The sequence below is a fragment of the Cricetulus griseus genome, chromosome 2 (genome assembly GCF_003668045.3).
Source record: "Cricetulus griseus strain 17A/GY chromosome 2, alternate assembly CriGri-PICRH-1.0, whole genome shotgun sequence".
Taxonomy (NCBI): domain Eukaryota; kingdom Metazoa; phylum Chordata; class Mammalia; order Rodentia; family Cricetidae; genus Cricetulus; species Cricetulus griseus.
In genome coordinates, this window is record NC_048595.1 from 148,739,598 (window position 1) to 148,759,036 (window position 19,439).

The window sequence follows — 19,439 nt, forward strand, 5'->3', positions numbered from 1 at the left end:
TGTTGTTCTAGCTTCTTGTGTATTAGTCACAGTGAAGTTATGGTGACAGTTTGGGTATCTTTCTGCACTGGGCACAATGAAGCAGATAAGGCAGAAAAGCCTCTTGTGTCCTAAGATAAAAACTATGGTGTGTCCTAGGTTTGGTCCTTTTAGCTCTGAGGTTGGTCATTCAGTCTGGAATGGAAAGCTATTCTTGGTTCTGATGCATCTTAATCGTACCATTGTATTTGGCCTTGGGCATTGGCATCCATGTCCAATGCTGCTACATGACCAATCTTTTATTGCATGATCACAGAGACAATACAACAAAATGTTGTTAAATTATATTAGCATATAATTAAGTCTAAAAGTAAATGTACAGTCACTCAACAGTGAATACCTGGAACCCTAGGTTTTAATCAAACTTCTCCAAGGCAGGAAGCTTTCAGAGGAGGAGACTGGATGACAATGTGCAAATGGATAATGGCTAAAACACTCATGGCATATTAGGGCTGATCTTCAACCTCCTTAGCAACTGGCCCAAATATTCAGGATTTGCCTAATAAAGATGGTTCCCTCCTTTTGCTCCTATTTCCATCACATGTTGTACTAAAGAGATAGGCAGAGTCATCTCCCTTAATGAAACACTGTGCTTTCCCCCAAATCCACACCCCTCACCCATCTGCAGCCCAGTGCATTCCCTGTGAGCCACCATAAGGTTAGGCCATCCTTTACGAGGCCTGACCAGCAAGAAATAACTTCTTTTGTATCTTCAGCTTCTTCCCTTAGATGCTGGCTGGAACCTTTGCCTTTTCTGGTTCTTGGGCCCCCTTGCCCTTTCTCTTTGCTCCTTCCTAATGGTGGCTGCTTGTCTGCCAGGTGTCTAGCCTCCATGCTGGCTTAAAGGACCTACCTTCCTCCCACTTCTCCTTCATTCTTCTCTTGGCAGCTGTTAAGAGTGACACCTTGCCTGCCATGATGAAGAGTGAGGTGGGCTAGGGAGGTGTCTTAAATGCTAATAAAAAATGCCTTTTAGCTTCCATTTGAATCAATTCTTAAATTCTTTCATTAATGGGACTAAGAAGCCCAAGAAGAGATTTCAACTTCCCTTGTAAGAAAAGTTGCTTCCTTGATTTTAATAATTTGTTAATTAACTAATTATTTGAAAACTTATCCTTACATGTATTGGCTCCTGGAAACTGGTTTTTGAAGGAATATTTTTACTGCACTTATCTATTGACGCAAGAAATAAAATATGCTCATACAAAAGGAAAAAAAAAACAAAAAACAAAACAACAACCCAGGGAACTAAAGAGGGAAGAAGCTGATAATTCCACCGGGCAAGAATAAGACTACTACCACAATTTTTAAGCCAAATTTGAAGCATGTTTTATTAAATACTGGCCAGGACCATGAATACTGGTCAGGTCCACACCAGAGACCCATGCTCAGAATATGGTAGTGAATCATGGTAGTCAGGGCTTTATAAAGGCAAAAGCCTCAAGACTACATACAGACTTCCCACCTTCATACAACCCACCTTAGTCCAATCAGAGGTAAAGCATACCTCTTGACATACTTCCTATCTATGCACCTCTTGCCTACATCCTGTGCAGTTGGGTAACCAAGCTTGTTTACAGAAGTGAAAACATGTGGCTTGCTATCTTATATGAACAACAGCGCCCAGCATTCCAGGAAGTTATTGGTCCTTGGGAAAGTAGGGTTTATAGGTTAGTGGTGTTTTTGTTTTATTGATCTCTTAAGCATGGTAATTTAAATATAAAACATAGAGTTAGTCATCACAAAGCCTGGGTCATCAGTGTGTTATCTGAGGCCTGAAAGAGGGGAAAAGCATCTAAAAGAGAAAGAAGCATATTATAAAGCAGAGGCAGTCCAACAAAACGTGAAGACTAACTGAATGACTGAATGTGAAATCTCAATGAGTTCCTCCACGTTCTCACATCTCAGGGAGACTGGAAAGGTAATGCCTGTGGCTTCAAACATCCTGCCTGCCAGATACCCACCAAGATGATCCCAGAGAGAGTGGGGTTCATGGTTCAGAATGGAGCTCTACACCAACTGGGTGGGGAGACCTCACAGTTCACATCCCTAGGTTAACTCAAGCATCAATATTCCTTTCACCTAACTTTCACCATGAGAAAAGATAAGCATGTCATATGAATACTGTATTTTAAACTTTTGAGAGGGCATTAGCCCTCTTCCCCCAACAGAAAGCCCAATGGAGGAATTCATGTTTAAACATACCTTATAAAACTATGGCCTATCTTTTGAGTCCCGAGAACACTGCTGAGAAGAATGGACTAATTTACCACTCAGGGCACAGGCATTTCATCTTTATTAACTGGCAAATAACCAAGAACTAATCAAGCAAAATGGTGTTTTGATGTCAGAAAATAGCAGCTGCATAGATAAAATAATCCCAGGACTTTCATTTCATTCAAGTGTAATCCATGAAATAATTACAGCTGTTTAAACTAGACACTGTGGGAGATGAGTGAATTTTCACATCTGTTTCAAGGAACTTTATAGAAAAATTAAAAGCCTTTCAAGTGTAAGTCTCTTCACAGTGATTCATTGATGAGTTGAAGAATTACATGGTGGTTTTTCCTGCACTGCAATTGGTTTGTTGATTCATATCAATAAAATTGATTTGGTCAAATGTTTTGAACAGATGTTACACATTCTGAGTAAATTATTAAAAATAAAACAAATGTTAAGAAAACACCAGAAATTAGACAAGATCAAGTGAAATATGTATGAAATACTTTTGGTTTTGTGAGACAGTTACAGTTCAAAAAAGGGAAAGAAAGAAAAGAGAATGCAACATAAGTCAACTCGCTTGCATACAGTGGAATAGACAGATGGGGAAATGACTGGATGACAATAGGGAGGCCCTGTGAGCAGCCAAAGCTTCTCCATTTTCATAGATATACCTGAAATATGACTTCAGCATTTTTGTCTGTGCATCAATTTCACAAAAAAAGGAGTTTATAAAAATAATAAAATCCATAAATCATTAGGACAAATTGGTAGTGAACAGAAATTACAAGTCTCAAGTTTCAGACTAATCTAGTAGCTTAACAAATATAAAGTAGAATTTTATTTGGGAGATAAGTTTTGTGGAATTTAAAGGCTGTATTGGGCTTTTTCCATTTTAATGTTATAAGAAGAAGTCGATTAAAGAATATTTAGTTTCCTTGGCCAATGAATCAATAAACAAAAGAAAAAGATTAAACTTATAAGATAAAGGAAATGTTTACATTGATTTAAATTTGTGCATGTTCAGTTTCTGCTGTTAACTGGAAAGTGCAAGAGTATACTGATATACTCTTTCTATCGAGCAGTCCTCATATGATTGCTATGAATGGAACAATCTACAGGACAACCTATTTTTAATGAGGTTGTGTATACTGGACTATTTTTGCTTAGACTGTAATCGAATCACAAGTCTTAGGTTAATTGACCTGACTGTTACATAAATTGTGAAGTTCCTTCATTTAGTCAGAACAAGTAAAACATCTGGGAATAGTTTTCTTCTTCTAACCAGGAAGAAAATGCTAGTTCTTGAAACAAATCAAACCCAAACACTGTTCAAAGCAGGGTTCTTGTATCAGAACACACTATTATTTCTCTTCACTTTCAGCAACTACAAGTTCAAGAGATTATTTTGTATACACCAAAGGACTGGCTTGTGCCTCCTGAAATATTGGTTAGTTTCTGAAAATTTGACCAATGATTTTATGAACTGTGTAAACTTCTCCTTTATAAGAATCCTAGTATGTGAATTTAGTTCAGTGTAGGTTACATGAACAAGCTGGACTTTTATAATGGAAAACTGAGGTATAGCCCACATTCATGTCATGACATGTCATAACAAACACAAAATTTTAAAGACAAGAGCAGCTAAGAGGTATCAGGGACCAGACTCATATAGAGTGGAGAGGGTCTGTTGCAAAAGACTTAGGAGGAAAGTGTTCACTTAGAAAAAACAGAGAGTGAGGGACATTAGGCAAAATATCCAAAGTCCAAACACAAGTAAGGGGAGGACGATAGGCGTTCATGTGGATAGATCAGATCATAAAAATAAAAGAATTATGTAAATTATCAAATCTTCATAAGACAGTGGATAAAATGTATTGCACTTAGAGAAGAAAGCACTTAATGGAGCTTTACAGTTTCAGAGGCTGAGCCCATGACCATCAGGGTGCAATTATGGTAGCAGACAGGCAGACATAGCACTGGCAAAGTGGCTGAGAACTTATATCTTGAGACACAAAAACAATATGACAGAGATAGCTAACTTGAAAATGGCTGATTATTAAACCTTAAAACCAGCCCCTAGTGACACACCTCCTCCAACAAGGCCACAACTCTGAATTCTTTCCAAACATCTCCCAACTGGGAAGCAAGCATTCAAATGTATAAACTTACGGGAGCAATTTTCAATCAAATCACCACAATAAACGAGACAAGGATTATATGAATTATCAAATCTTTATAACACAGTGGTTAAAATGTATTGTAATTTAAAAAATGAAATTCTTGTAAAAATATTGCAAAAAACTTACTATTTTAGTTAAAATGTGTTTGCCAGTTTTAATTTCCTTAGGATGTTTTCTCTAGCTAAATGGGTCATACAAGGAATATCCTTCAATAGTCTCTGTTTTCAGAAGTACCTTTCATTTCTATGAGGTGACTATGAAGTGATCACTGGTACTATCAGGAACTGTTATTTTGTTAAAAATATTATTTCAGCCATGATAGGTACCAGATACAAATGACTGAATTTACAATCAGCTAAGAAACCCGAGAGAGGAACACCTCTGGGTATGTCTGTGAGAATACATCCTAAGAAGATCAACTAAATGGAAAAAGACTTATTCTGCAAATGAGAGGCCCAGTCTTACCTTCTGAGGACCTGGGGGAAAATGGGGAAAAGGAAAACATGAACAGAGTGCTGGCATTCCCCATGTCTACTTTATTTCTCAGGGGCAATTGCAGCCATGGCTTTTGTTTCCTGGCACACCAAGATGTGAATGGAATCATTTTTGCCATATTCCTTTGCTACAATGGACAGAATTCTCTAAAACCACTAGCAAATATGAATTTTTATTCCTTTAAGTTTCTTCTCTCCTGCCAGGCATTTTGTCACAGTGATGCAAGCATAACTAATACAGAAAATTTTGTATCAGAGAAGTGGTGCCATTGCTGCTACTAAGCCTGTGTATGTGGTACTTAAGGCAAGACTTTGAATATAGCTTGCAACATTATTGAAAATAATTGAAAAAATTGGCAGCTTAAAGCTTAACTATAAATGCAACTTAGAGGAAAGTTCTGGTGGAAGATTAAAAATCTAGGATGGCAACATGAAAATGAACAGTAAAGACTGATGTCATGAGGTTTCAAGGGTGTGGGTAATAAAGGTTATGTCTATAACTGGACTTGAAGCTGTTCAAGTTACATTTCAGCAAAAAGAAATTTAAAAAGAAATAATAATCTTAATATTTGTTAGTGTCTAAAAGACCTGTGGGAGACTTAGCCTAAATTTGTTGGACTAACTAATCTGGCAAAGGAAATGCAAGACAGTACAGAATTCAGACTTTGGCATCGTTATTGCTTGCTGCTTCATGTAAGGTTTGTGGTGAGAAATGAAAGCAAAAATCAGAGAAGAAAGATTTGTTGAGTACATTATCTCTGCAGAAAATGAGCTACTTGAAAGTTGTGGAAAAGGAGGGTTAGTCATTAAAGAGACTAACACCATTACATAGAATGTGAATACTTATCACCAGGAAAATAAGAAATTGGACAGAGAGACCCCATCAGTCACAGGATATAATCAGAGTATAAACCAGAATATGCACTTGAAATGCTTTCCCTTGATAAGTTAGAATTACACGACACCCTGCTTACGTAGGCTTTTCCAATGTTTAGTCACACTAGCACTTAGTGGCCACTTTGGCCATGATCTGATAATGCTCAAAACTAGTGGTAACCTGGCATTATTCATGTGGCACTGATTTTGAAAGTGTGAAGAGTGCAAGGATCATGAAGTCCTCATACAAAATTTAATGACTTCGTAAGCCAAACCATATACACAGCATGACTGAAAGGATTTATTGTGTGAAGCCATGAGGCTAAAGCCCAAGGCATAGTGGAAACTTTAGGACATGGGAGACAAGAAGAATGAGGAATTTCTACTAAGGAAAGCTACAGCCAAGACAAACACATAGGGCCTGCATACAGCAAGGCCATAGGGGTAGGACTTAATCACATTGAACTACACATCAGAATTTATGATCCAGATGCCCAGCATGGAGCTACAGTATCTAATATTTGTCTGTTCGATTCTTGTGTTGCTTTCGTCTAATCATTTCTATTTTCCTATTCCTCCTATTTATAGTGGGATTGATTTACACTATGACACTATACTGCAAGTATACAACTTGCTGATGATATTTAATGTGTATTGGGGGAGGGTAGTTTACAGAATCTCACAGCTAATAGCTTGCCTTGAGTCTCAGGGACTCTGAACTTAGATGGTTGAAGAATGTTAAAACTGTTAAGACTAAGGATCTTGAAGACAGAGTAAATGCATTTTACATTAGGAGATGGGTTTGAGACTTTTAAGGTGCCAGAAATAGAATGCTATCATTTACAGCAATGTGTTTGGTGTCAAATTGACAAGCAGTGGACTTTCAGAGGTAATCTGCATGTCAAAGCAATTGAAGCTTAAAATCCATAGGAAATGGTAAGATACATCTGTGTGTTTCAGGGACATTTCTAGAAATTATTGACTGATAGGAAAAGAGCTGCTGTAAATATAAATATCATAAGCACATGAGCTGGAGTCTCAGATGGGATGAAAGAGGAAAGAGGAAAAACCAAGTAGAGTCCAGCCATTCTCCATTTCTTGCCTTATAGCCTGCTGAGGCACAAACTGTTCCTCCCCTGCTGTGATGGGCTGAATCCTCTGACACTGTAAGCTAATATAAATCTATCCCTATTAAGCTGGTTCTATCAAGTATTTTGTTACAGTGACATGAAAATAACAAATACATTTCCTAAGTTGGGAATTTTCTAGGTATATTCTATTAATTTGTTGATTGCTGATGAACATGGACCATAGACAAATAATTTTACCTTGTACCATATTTCTTGATATATTTTGGTCCAGATATTAATTTGGCTTATTTTTATTCTTTGTTTTGTTTTATTGTGACAAGGTTTCTTAATGTTGCCTTGGCTATCCTGGTAATTTGGCTCATTTTGATGACTATTTCTGCATTGGGTTCTATAATATGCTATAATATGCTATCTCAAGTCACTAAATTGGGAAGAGTATAAATTCATACACTAACCACTGCAATCCAGAACTTGTCAGCTAAGTTTTGTTGGGATGATCTGAGATTGTCTGTAGTGGTATTGACTCTACCTGAAGAAAGAAGACATCAAATGCAAATACAAATCTACTAGTGCGTATAAAGTCAGGACTTAATGTCATGTGTTTTCATTAATTTAAAGTGCAGTGAGATTTAAATGGGTAATTTAAATATAAATTTTCTTACGCTTTGGCTTTTGCCATCAAACTCTTGATGGTGTGTGTGCCTTTTGTTTTAACCATCATCCTGCTTATTTATGACTACATTTCTCCTCTATTTCATCTTCATTTTTTTTAAAAAAAAACATGACCTCCTTTTGAATGCTTTAATCTAATATCTGGAAAAATATATCAGAGCTTTGTGTTATTGCTCCTGAGATTTTCAGCCCTTCATGGAATACTTTCAATAAAGCAAAAGTTAATTAAGTGTCCATAGAAAATGGTGAAAAAGTATATTATGCAAGGGACATTTTTGGTGACTTAAATCCAATGTGACTAATCTAAAAATAACGCTAAATGTCTAAGTGCCATAGCCTTCCCTTAAAATCAAACTCCTTTTATTTTTCTCAGGTACTGATTTATTGGAGACAAATAAAAAAGAATCAGATTTGGAGAAAAATATAAAAGATCATGGTTAGCCATATCCTAAAATTGCTGCTGATGTCTTTTGGCTGTGTTTGCCAAGTCACACTCCCTGGTGGTGTGCCACAGGTGAAAAGCTGTGAAAAGTGATGGGGAAGTGATACCTTCCCCATCACTGAAAAGCAAGCCACATGACTCAACATGCTGTCACAATGTCTGACGCATTGTAAAGCCATTTTGCATTTTGTGATGCTTTCTTGGAATCCATGTGCTGTTCTCATACTTTACACTTCAAGCCACAGAGTGTTGTCACCCAAAATGAAATTTTCCAAGACCATTTCCAATTTTATTCCATTTTCTTGGCTAGCTGCCTCCATGGAACTGTATCGTAATAAGATGTGATAAGTCATGGTGTTACCTGTGGGTATCATCTCACTTCCTCAAGTAGATATAATTTCTTATTATCTTTTACATTTTTTGAGATTATAACATAATTAAAACAACCCTTCCTTCTCTTTTCTCTTTCCAAGACCTCCTTGCTGTCTTTCAAATTTTTGGCTTCCTTAATCATTAATTGTTGTTACATGCAATATATATATCCAGCTTAATCTGTATAATGTTACATTATACATTTTTTAGTTTCTTAAAATTGAATATTTTGTTATAAATATAAGTCAAAGTATAAAATGACTACCAATTGATTGCATAACACACTGTCTTTATAAAATAGCCTAGCCCCTTCTATACCAACTAAAGAGTCTTAATATCCTCAAGTCCACACTTTCTCTGCTCTTACCCTAGAAAATTCCCCCACCCCCAGATAGTCCACTCTATATGTTCTCCTTTCATTGAAACTTTGTTTACTCCTGCATTTTATTAGGGAGTGCCTTTGAGGATTCTTCACTCCTGCATTTTAATAGGGAGTGCCTTTGAGGATTCTAAGACAGAATCCTCTATTTCTCTAGCTTTATCTTTACCTATGTAATATACATCATCTTCTGGGATCATATTACACAATCACTGCTCATTGTTTGGACTGTTCACTAATCGACTTGCAGTAAGTGTCTCACAGTCACTGCTTTGTTCTTATTTTCTAGAACTGTCCCTAGAATATTAGTACTTGCTGGTTATATATCAAATGCACAAAAAAGTAATCATCCAAACACTATGATTTGCTTGCCACAATTAGCTCTACTTTATTGATGATGCATATTATAGGTAAAATCCCTTAGAGAGTCTGTTAGGTTTTCCCAAAGCAAGAGTTACTGGAGAAATAAGAATAGAAATTATTTGTCTGGCCTGCAGATAGGCTCAACTTTGTATAGAGTCAAGAAAGTTCAAGAAAGGTTTCTTAAATTTGTGTTGCATAAATTATCATACTACTTACCTTCTGTGTTAAATAAATGTATGTTTAGTTAACTCCATGCATAAAATGCAATTATTCAAAGTCAAATTTTTAAAGTAAAATAACAATTTGTTGAGTATCTGCTATATTTTAAGCAATAGATGAAAACAGATAGGAACTCAGTCCTGGAGTCCAAGAAATTTTGAGATACTGAATTTTACAGAGAATCATGTGACCTTGGGGCAGAGGTTACTTCTATGCCTGACCTGACACCCTGATCATAGTCATGTGAAATACAGGACTTCACTAATCTGTACCCAGATTCCCTACCTGTAAAAACTGTGAGGTTAGAAACGTCAGGGGTGCAGAAGGGAAGTCTCAGCCCCATTTAAGGGGCAGGCCACTGAGAGTCTGACCATGGTCAACTGAATAGATAGAAAATACAAATCAGACTTGGTTTATTTTTTGCTTTTTTATTCATAATTTTAGTTTTACTTTTTTGTGGGGAAAGTCACGAGGATTGGAAGTGGACATGGAAGGACTGGGAATGTAGTGTGGTTGGGGTGCATGATGTGAAATTCCTAGAGAGTCAATAAACATGCTATGTTTAAAAGAATAAGAAAAGGAAATGCCATTTGTTTTAAACTGTTGAGTACATGGCAATTTGTCATACATCCTTAGCTGACAAATATAGTATTAAAGCAATATTTCTTTTCCCAAAATTACTAAGAATAAAATTTTAAGTGCCATCTTAAAGAATTATTTTGCATTGAATAGCTTAAAGTGAAGATCAATTGAGAAATACCAATAAATGTAAAAACAAAATAATTAAAATTTCAGACTGTCATATTTCATTTTCAGAATTGGCCATTCAAGTTATTCTTTCCATTATTTTCCTTGTTTTCAAAATGGTAGGGAAAATTCTATGTTTAAGTTTAGTAGAGACTAGGTATGTGTGTCAATGGGAGAATTTCATTCCATTGTTGTGTAATAAAAGAGGAATGGTTAACCAAAAACTTAATGTTTGGTTAAATTGATAATATGCCCAGTTATCCCATAGGATATTTAATAGAGATTCCATGTTTGCTTCTTTCAGTTGATTTTCCTTTCCTTTGTATTACAGTCTTGATTACATCTACGTTTCCTTTGTGCTGTGTCTTAAATTCTAACCACAAATGTTAACATCTTTCGGGTGAGGAAAGTATGACTACTACTTTATGAGTTTCAAATTCAATGTATGTTTTTCACAAACAAATTCTAACAAAAAGTGGAGTTATCTTGTAGCAGCCCTTCAAGGAATACACACATATGCACACCCACACACCACACAGCTGGGATATCAAAGCAGCACATGATCCACTTTGCCCTGCACTATCCTAGCTCAGCATCTCCAGATGGACTCCATTCATGTCTTAGATAATGTCACAGGAAGACAAGCCCTCACCACTCATCCATCATCTCTTCTGAAGCTGTCTTGGGGAACCTTTACAATTACAAACAACACCTTTTCATATACTGCATTTGACTCCATCTACAGACATGATGTCAATCCATTAGTGTTGTCCACATTTAGAAACAAATGTTAATGATTTTCCAAATCTATGGAACACAATTTTCTAGCATAAGCTCCTTCTTAGAAGGCCAGATTTATCCAGTCTCCAATACACTAAAATTAAGTACAACTGGGATAGGCAAGCAATGCAGTACACTTCAACTCATGTCTCTGTTCTCAATCCTTTTACCACTGAGTAGGAGGTGAAAACTAAGAACCTAAAGAAAACAATAATGATGCTGAACACCTATAGCTGCTATGTATGGGTATTTTGTTCCCTGGCTTAAGCTTTTTCTTTTATCAATTTTAACCTCTTTTTGACATACCCAGTAAGAATGCCATTCTTGCAAGTTTTGTCCTCCCCTCTTTCTTCTGAAGGCAACATCTGGGCTACACATCCTGAAGCAAATCCCGCAGGACATCGGTCTTTGAAGGCTGAAACTGTCTTTTGAGCTTCTCACCATCTGTGAGAGGAAAGCTCTTCCCAGAGCGATTAATGGTCATGGCTTTTTCTCAGCATGGGTAGGAACGTTCTAACTCATGGAGTGTGCCACAGTTTTCTTTCTCTAAGTCCCATCAACCATCTCTGCCCTCTGGCCCAGGCTGGGACAACTGTTGGTCATTGTCCCCCCCTATCCACAACAGGCCCAGTACTCTCAGCTCCCTTTGAGTTTCCATGCTCTTCACAAGGTATGTAGTATCTGCTGGTCCATCTGTATGTCACATGGGAGTTTGGGGAGCTTGAAGGTGCTCAATAAGTTACCTAACTGACACTTGGTTTTATTCCATTTATTCTGATTCTCTGGCTTCTAATGGATGTGGGATGGAAATTCATAGCCAAATGATCTGTATTTTACAAAAATCAAAATGTCAAATGATTATTGTCATCATTATTATTGTAATTAATTAATTAACTAATTAATTAATTTAATGTGTTTGTGTATGGGTATGCATGTTGCCCATGTAGAGGTCAGAGGAAAACTTGCAGGAGTCACTTTTCTCCTACTATGTAGATCCTAGGAATCCAACTCAAGTGGTAAAGCTTAACAGCAAGCACTTTTATCCCGAACCATCTCTCCATACCTCAAGTTGGCTTTTAAGGAAAGATTTTTTTCACTTTCTTATTAGTCTCTAATATATCTGGACATATACCAGAATATCTGCCCTGAGGAATGATGGAGAGCAATTGTTTTGGACCCAATTTTGTTTCTCTGTCTCTCTCTCTCTACTGTCAAAGATTGTGTACTTCCCTCTTTCACCTGTTGCCAACTGGTACTTTCCTAACAACTGTGTGTTTCACTCTGACTGCGGTCTGTGATTAAGCCTCGGACGGCTTCTCCTTGCAGACTCAACGTGCAACTTCTGTCATTTAGACATACTTAGCTTTCTTCATGGGTCATGCTTTAAGATGGCTGTATTTTTGCCTTCATGTGGTCATCTCTGGAGCATGAAGCTGTTCTGAGAAGTTGGCCATTTGGTCTAATAACCAATGGAATGAAATGGTTAGGCCCGATGGGCGTAGTTTTCTCTACAGATACTGTGACCCCCTAAGAATGGAGGGAGTAGGGTCACACACTCTCTCTTGGACATGAAGGACTTAAATCACACCACGGGTTGGTGACCTGGTACGGAGTTTCCCCATCTTTCCATTTTATCCCTTAATAAATATTCCTGATCCAAGACTTCAATGGATTTCTACTTTATGAAGCCAGTGAGTTTATACCCTCTTTATTTCAGCCAGTATCTCTTCTTTCACGATGTGGTACTTTCATTGTGGTTAGAAGCAGCAGGAAAGAATAGCAAAATTAAAACACAGTTGCTGTGCACTATATGTGGAATGTTCACCAGGGACTCATGTGTTTGAAGCCTGGTGCACTGCTTTGGAAGTCTGTAGAACCCCTAAAAGTGGAGTCGTCCTACAGGAATTGCAAAGAACTCTCCTTGAATTTTGATAGCCTGACCATATTTTGTGTTTCCTTTTTTTTTTTTTTTTTTTTTTTGCTTCCTGATTGCCAACACAATGTGACTGCCACTTCATTATCCTGAAGCTGTATCTACCGTGCAGTGGAGGACCATATCAACTCAAACTTGAAGCTTAAGTAAACCCTTCCTTGCTTGAGTTTCTTCTTGCTAGGTATTTGGTCATGACAATAAGGAGAGTAACCAATATGATAATGTTCATTTAAACCACATTGGTTGATGGCAAAATATTTTTTTATATTTTCATGATGAACTTACTCTGAAATTTTTTGCTTTCTAGAGCTTGTATGTTCTTGTTGAGATTTCTGATACCTGCATTGACCTCTCATGATTTCCCTCCCACAAACATCTCATATTTCCTTCAAGGTCAACTCAAACATTATTGTTCCTGAAGGCTTTCTCATCACTCTGACTCCTAATAATCAGAACATTACCTATGACGTAAATTGAAAGCATACCATTTGCATCAATATCCAATTTTAGATATTTTTGTATTCACCCACTGGCTCTTGCATCTATTATTGAGAGATGCCACATTTTGTGTGTGTGTGTGTGTGTGTGTGTGTGTGTGTGTGTGTGTGTGTGTGTGTAATAGATTTTGTCTCTTTCTGACATGCTGCTTCAGCTTCTAGAAGCTTCCAAGCTACAGGATGATTTTAGTTCTTAATTTTGTCTGCCCTGATGTAGTTTGAAATGATCCCCAAAGTCACACATTAAAGATTTGGTCCCACATGCAGTAATATTTAGAGGTGGTGTTTTGGGGAAGTGATTGGAGAATGGTTGCTGGCTTCATCAACATATAAATCCACTGATTAGCTAATAGATGTATGAACAGATGGGGTGTGTACCTTTAAAAGGTAATATATCTTGTCTTCTTGTTGATATTTCTTTCTCTCTTTACTGGCTTCCAAATGATGAACAGCTTTCTTATACAAATACCTTCCAGCCATGATGTTTCTGTCTTGCCAGGCTTAAAAGCAATGGAATCAGCCACCTATGGGCTGAAACTACTTAGACTGCAAGCTAAAATAAACCTTTCTTTAAGTTGCTTTTTTCTGGTATTTGGTCATAGCAATGGAAAAGCTGGTAATACTGGTTACTAGTGTTACCAGAGTGGGAAGTGATGGGTCTGATTAGAAACCCTGCAGGCAGCACCACATTAGAGCATTGTTCCTTAAAACAATGCAGCAGGACACTGTCCTATCAGATCTTCATTTAACAGGCACAATGTCCAGTGTGTTTCACAACCCAAGTGACCTTACACAAGTCTGATTTCCTGAACTCAGGAAAATGAAGCAAATACTAACAAATATGGTGTTCAGTAACCAAGCCACAGGAGTCTGAAGTTCATGTGCAAATAAAAGCATATGTTCATTCCTAGTAGGAGTCATTGAAGTATAAATTTCACTGTTTATACTCTCACTCTTCAGTCCTCTACTTACTGCTCTCTATTTGTAAGTACAGGGCCATTTGAAGTTGGAGACAAAGCTAACATTCTTTCATTCAACTCAACCTTTACTCAAAATTGTTACTAGATCCCAAATCTCTACACAATCAGTGGGTAAAACTAACACAAGATGATCTATCTCAGAAGTAGAGATTTTAACATGTTAGTTGATATTAACTTAAGTTTGGGTCACTACAAAATGAAACTTTGCAAATTTGAAGGAAAAAAGTTTATATTTAAAGAGTAACAGAACCAAATATAAGTAGTAAATTACAACATACTATGAATCAAATAACCTTATCACTATACATTGACTTCAGTTATATGAGTACCCTTAACTGACTCTAGCTAGATGTTGAAAGATCTGTGCTAATGAAATATAACCAGAGGGGATATACTGATCTCTCTAGAAACCTTACTTTAGATATAGGATTCTCTTAATTTCCTCTCATCTATAAGAAGTACAGTTGAGCTGGGCATTGGTGGCACATGCCTTTAATCCCAGCACTCAGGAGGCAGACACAGGTGGATCTCTATGAGTTTGAGACCAGCCTGGTTTACAAGAGCGAGTTCCAGGACAGCCTCCAAAGCCACAGAGAAACCCTGTTTTGAGAAACCAATATATATATTGGTTCAGTTCAAATAAAGATAAACCAATATAACAACCAGTAATTGCCTCAAGCAAGCTAAGCAAACACTACCACTGAGCTGTACCCCAGCCCCAATAGTCAGTTTTGGTTTGTAAAAACCTCTTCAATTGGTTGGGGTGATATTTCCATCAACGAAATGTTTGCTTTTCAAATATGAGTACATCAGTTCAGCCCCCAGGATCTACTTTTAAAATGTCAGGCATGGTGGAATGCATTTATAATGCGGAGAGAGAGATAGTTGAAAACTTGGAGCGAGAATCTAGTCTACTTAATGAGGTATAAGGCAACTGAGAGACTGTCCCCTCATCCCCACCCCCCCAAAAAAAACCCAAGGTGCTCATCATCTGGCTTCCACATGAATGTACACACACACACACACACACACACACAGAGAGAGAGAGAGAGAGAGAGAGAGAGAGAGAGAGAGAGGGAGAGAGAGAGAGAAGACCTCACTCATTTCCATATCTCCATGTAAACATTGAATATTTGCTTTCATCTCTGTGTCTCAGCTCACGTGGTTTCCTTAGTCTCTCTGAATTAGTTATTCCTTTGAAAACCTGTTTTTGTTTGAATGTGAAATGTCCCCTGAAAGATAATGTACTAAAAGTTTGCTTATCAGCTGAGGGTTTTGGGGAAGTGACTAGATCTTGGTGTCTCTGATTTTATTGAGTAAGTGCACTAATGGCATTATAATTCAATTCCTTCAATGGAAGTTGATGAGAACTAGGAGATGGGTGTGATTGGAAAAAGGGGGTTGCTAGAGGTGACTTTGGAGGGTATATTTTATCCATGTCATCTTCCTTTCTTTGTCTCTATGGCTTTGGGGGTGTCATTAGGTAAATAGCTTCCCCTGTCACACACTCCCACCTACATGTTTCCTGCTTCAGCACAGCATTGATGAGACTGAGCCAGCAGATTATGGATGGAAAATCTGAAACCATGAGCCAGAATGAATCCTTCCTCCTGCAAATTGGTTTTACCTGAATATTTTGTTCAGGCAACAAACCTGACTGACACACTGTTTCTAATTCACTATAAGGAAAAACATCAATCTAGAGTCTAATTATTGCCAATTTTTTCATCATTGAAATACATAAATATGTAATATAGTAGTACACCCTTATTAACCACCTTTAATCTAGTCCTTATATTTTTCACATAGTTGTCAGATGTTAAGAAGTAAGTTAAATATTAAGACAAGACAATATTATCTTTTACCTCTTTCTATAGATGTAGCATAGTAGAAACACAGCTTTTTTATTTTTTTAAAAAGGTGGAAATAAAAATATATCTAAAACTGAAATTTCTGGAAAAACCTGCCATTATTGCCTGGCTTGTATCACTCCTCAAACCTGACCTTAGCCTGTCAATTGGCCTGTGTTCAGAGTTGCATCTCTGAAGACTTCCTTGTTGACAACAGTTTTGTCCCAAAGGATACCCATAGAGTACCTTGTAGGCACAAGGTAAATGTGGCTATACACTTTCACAAACAACTTAATCTTTGATGTCTTGGTGACTTTCTTCTTGCCAAGGTAGCTCTCATTTTTTGAGGGTTGGCAGTCAATTCCAGCCACAAGAGCATGGCTATAAGGGTGCTTTGTGGTACCTTCACCAATGTTTTTCACAGTGTTGGCTTTGTGTCTGGACTAGCCTCCATGTGGGACCAGCACTACTTTGTCAAGTTTCATGAATTTGCCCAATTCAACAGCCAGCATCAGGTACTCAGCAGAAAGCAGCAGCTACCTAGCATGAATGTTTTCTAGAATATATAAGACATGCTGGACATACAAAACAAACAAATAAACAAATAAAAACAAGAAGGCATGAACGTTTGCCTAGTTATTTTTATTTAAGTTCATCTGCGATTGTATTAGACATTAATATCATGAATACTTCTGAGGCCTTAAAGTAGGTTTGCCTCACTAACCTGCATTTGATTATGTTCTACAAATGAATCAGAGAAGTTTTGGACAGTTCTTCATTAAAGAGAATCAATCCACAAACAACATAACCACTGTTTATACAAAAATGTCAGCACCAAGTCTTGGCATATGCAATGTCACACATACGATGTTCTTCAGTTTCATTGCCTCAGATAATTATTCCCATGGCCACTCATTTCCTGCTCACATCTCTTTCTCATGTATACACTCTCCCGGAACATTTAGAAGTAATTTAACTATGTATAGTGAATTCCTACAAAAATTTCTTTGAGAATTATTTGCATCAATCAAAAAATCTGCAATATATATATATATGTATATGTATATATGTCATCCAATCATTATGCTCATTTAGGCATTAGTCATCTATGCATATTACTCTTTAAGTCCATGTCCACAACTTTCATGTAAGTGACTGGGAGGACACACTGCACTGAACCTGGCTCAGCCTCTTGGCTTTGACATATCCCCTTCATAAGAATCTTGGAAATGGCAGAGGTTCTCTATCTGTTCTGTTTTGTACATCTCAATTCTTGTCTCTATTGGGCTCTAATTTTCAGGTTTCGTTGTGTTCTGGAAGATGGGGGAAGTAATGAGATCAAACACAACTGAACTCCAGGAAACCAATTTTTGGACCCAAACTGCTGTTATCCACCATGATTCTTCCTTGAGCTCCACAGGCCTTTCTTTAAAGTTTGAGGATATCAATAGTACAAGAAGAACTGTGCCCCTTTCCTTGGAAGATGCACCCAGCCTATCAAGGGTCTAGTCAAAACCAAATGCCACCATCACTATAACACTTCTCAATATAGTCAGTGAATTCTACTTGTCAAACCTAAAGTGACAACTTGATTTCTCTAGTAAATGGACATCATTGACATCTTAGTATTTTAATTGAAACCTTTTTTTTCATGGTAGCTTTGCCAAGTCTTTCTTTAATGACCTTTGTTTAAAACTCTTCAAACTGCATGTCTCATTATTCTGTTATTCCCTATTCTCTCTTTGAAATTCACCCTCAATCCTCTACAGGAGACTGTCAGTAACCCCTAGGTATGCAAACAGGTTAAGTGTGCTTAGCCCACTAAAGTCTCTAGATACTTGAATTTATAACATTAAACGATTGTGACTTTTATGTTACATTCAAATACCTTCTTTGGCATTTCCAACCCTATCAAGTTGGCTAATTTATTTCCCAAGTATTGCTTAAACTCATTTATTTTACCCCTTTACTGCTGGTGCTAAGCATCCCCCTTCATCTACTGGAAAGAAGAGAAAGCCTTCCATTCTTATTCTTATGTTGTCACTTGCAATCAGATTTTGGCTCCAGGTATTTGTACATCACACTGTGCTACACTCAGACCTCTCTGGCCAGAAGGACACCTTTTGATATCCTATTGCTTTCCTATGTGACTATCAGGGGATGGCTGCTTCCAGTTTTCACTCATACACCACAGTTCTTCTTTGGCCAGCACCTTTGATCACATTATTCTCCTTGTGTTAGAATCCTCACTGAAGCCCACCATCACCTATTCTGTCTTCAGGAGTGATGTTCTAGCCATATTTTTAGACTCTCTGCACCCTCCCTCATGCACCAAAGTGTTTTTCTGCACTCTTTTCTATGTTCCCACAAAATCCCATCTTCACCACCTGGCATTACAGTTTTCACTTAACGATTTCTCTCTTTCCTACAGTGCATAAAATATACAGGGTGTGTTTGTTGCTCTTTCTGTAATGTCTACCTCATTACTTAATGTATATACTTTTTGTAAAATTAATTTTTACAAAACCCACTACAAAATTCCACACCATTTATTAATTTTCTCAAGCAGAAAGTTTGTCCACTTTTCTCTTAAACATTTCACTGGCTGTCTGAACATACATCCTCCTGGAATTACCATGCAGTTCATCTTAGATGGTGATCTTAACAGTACTCTTCAGGACAAGCATAGGCAAGACTATTGTCAAAGTGTGGCAAACACTAGACTTGTACAGCCCTGTAAATGTCATCATTTACTGTTGTATGACATCATTTGCTTCTGTATGACATCATTCACTGATGTTTGCTCTTCTTGCTGCAAAACTTATTAGGAACTAAGAGATCAGAGATCCTCAATACTTTGTGAGTCAGCATACTTTGAGGTTTATTTATGTTGTACTAGTAATTATTCCTGACTTTCCCAACAGATTCTGGCTTTTTAAGATATGGCAGTGTTAAGTCATGACCTGAGCTAAATTGCACTTCAAAAATTCAAGCACTGAAATTCTAATTCTTTGTTCCTCAAAATATGACTAGTTTTGGAGGTAGCTTCCCTCAAGAAATATTTAAGAGCAATCATTAACACTGGTTGTCAATTTAGCATACCCAGGAAGAGGGATGCTCAATCAAGAAATTTCCAGATTGTCTTATGGGCATGTATATGGGGATATTTTCTTGCTTGCTAACTGATATAGGAGGGCCAGCCTATTATGGGGAGCCACCCCTCAGCTGGTGGCCTGGGCTGCTAGGGAAAGGAAGCCAATAAGTGGAGTTCCTCCATGGTTTATGCTTCAAGCTCATGTGTT

General features: G+C 37.4%; 1 protein-coding gene and 1 pseudogene across 4 annotated transcripts in view; both read right to left on the reverse strand.

The window, feature by feature from the left end:
• CUNH8orf34 (chromosome unknown C8orf34 homolog) overlaps nt 1-19,439 on the reverse strand; it is a 392,051-nt gene that overhangs the window by 144,370 nt on the left and 228,242 nt on the right. The gene's annotated exons all lie outside the window — the stretch shown is intronic.
• LOC107979876 lies at nt 16,226-16,628 on the reverse strand (annotated as a pseudogene).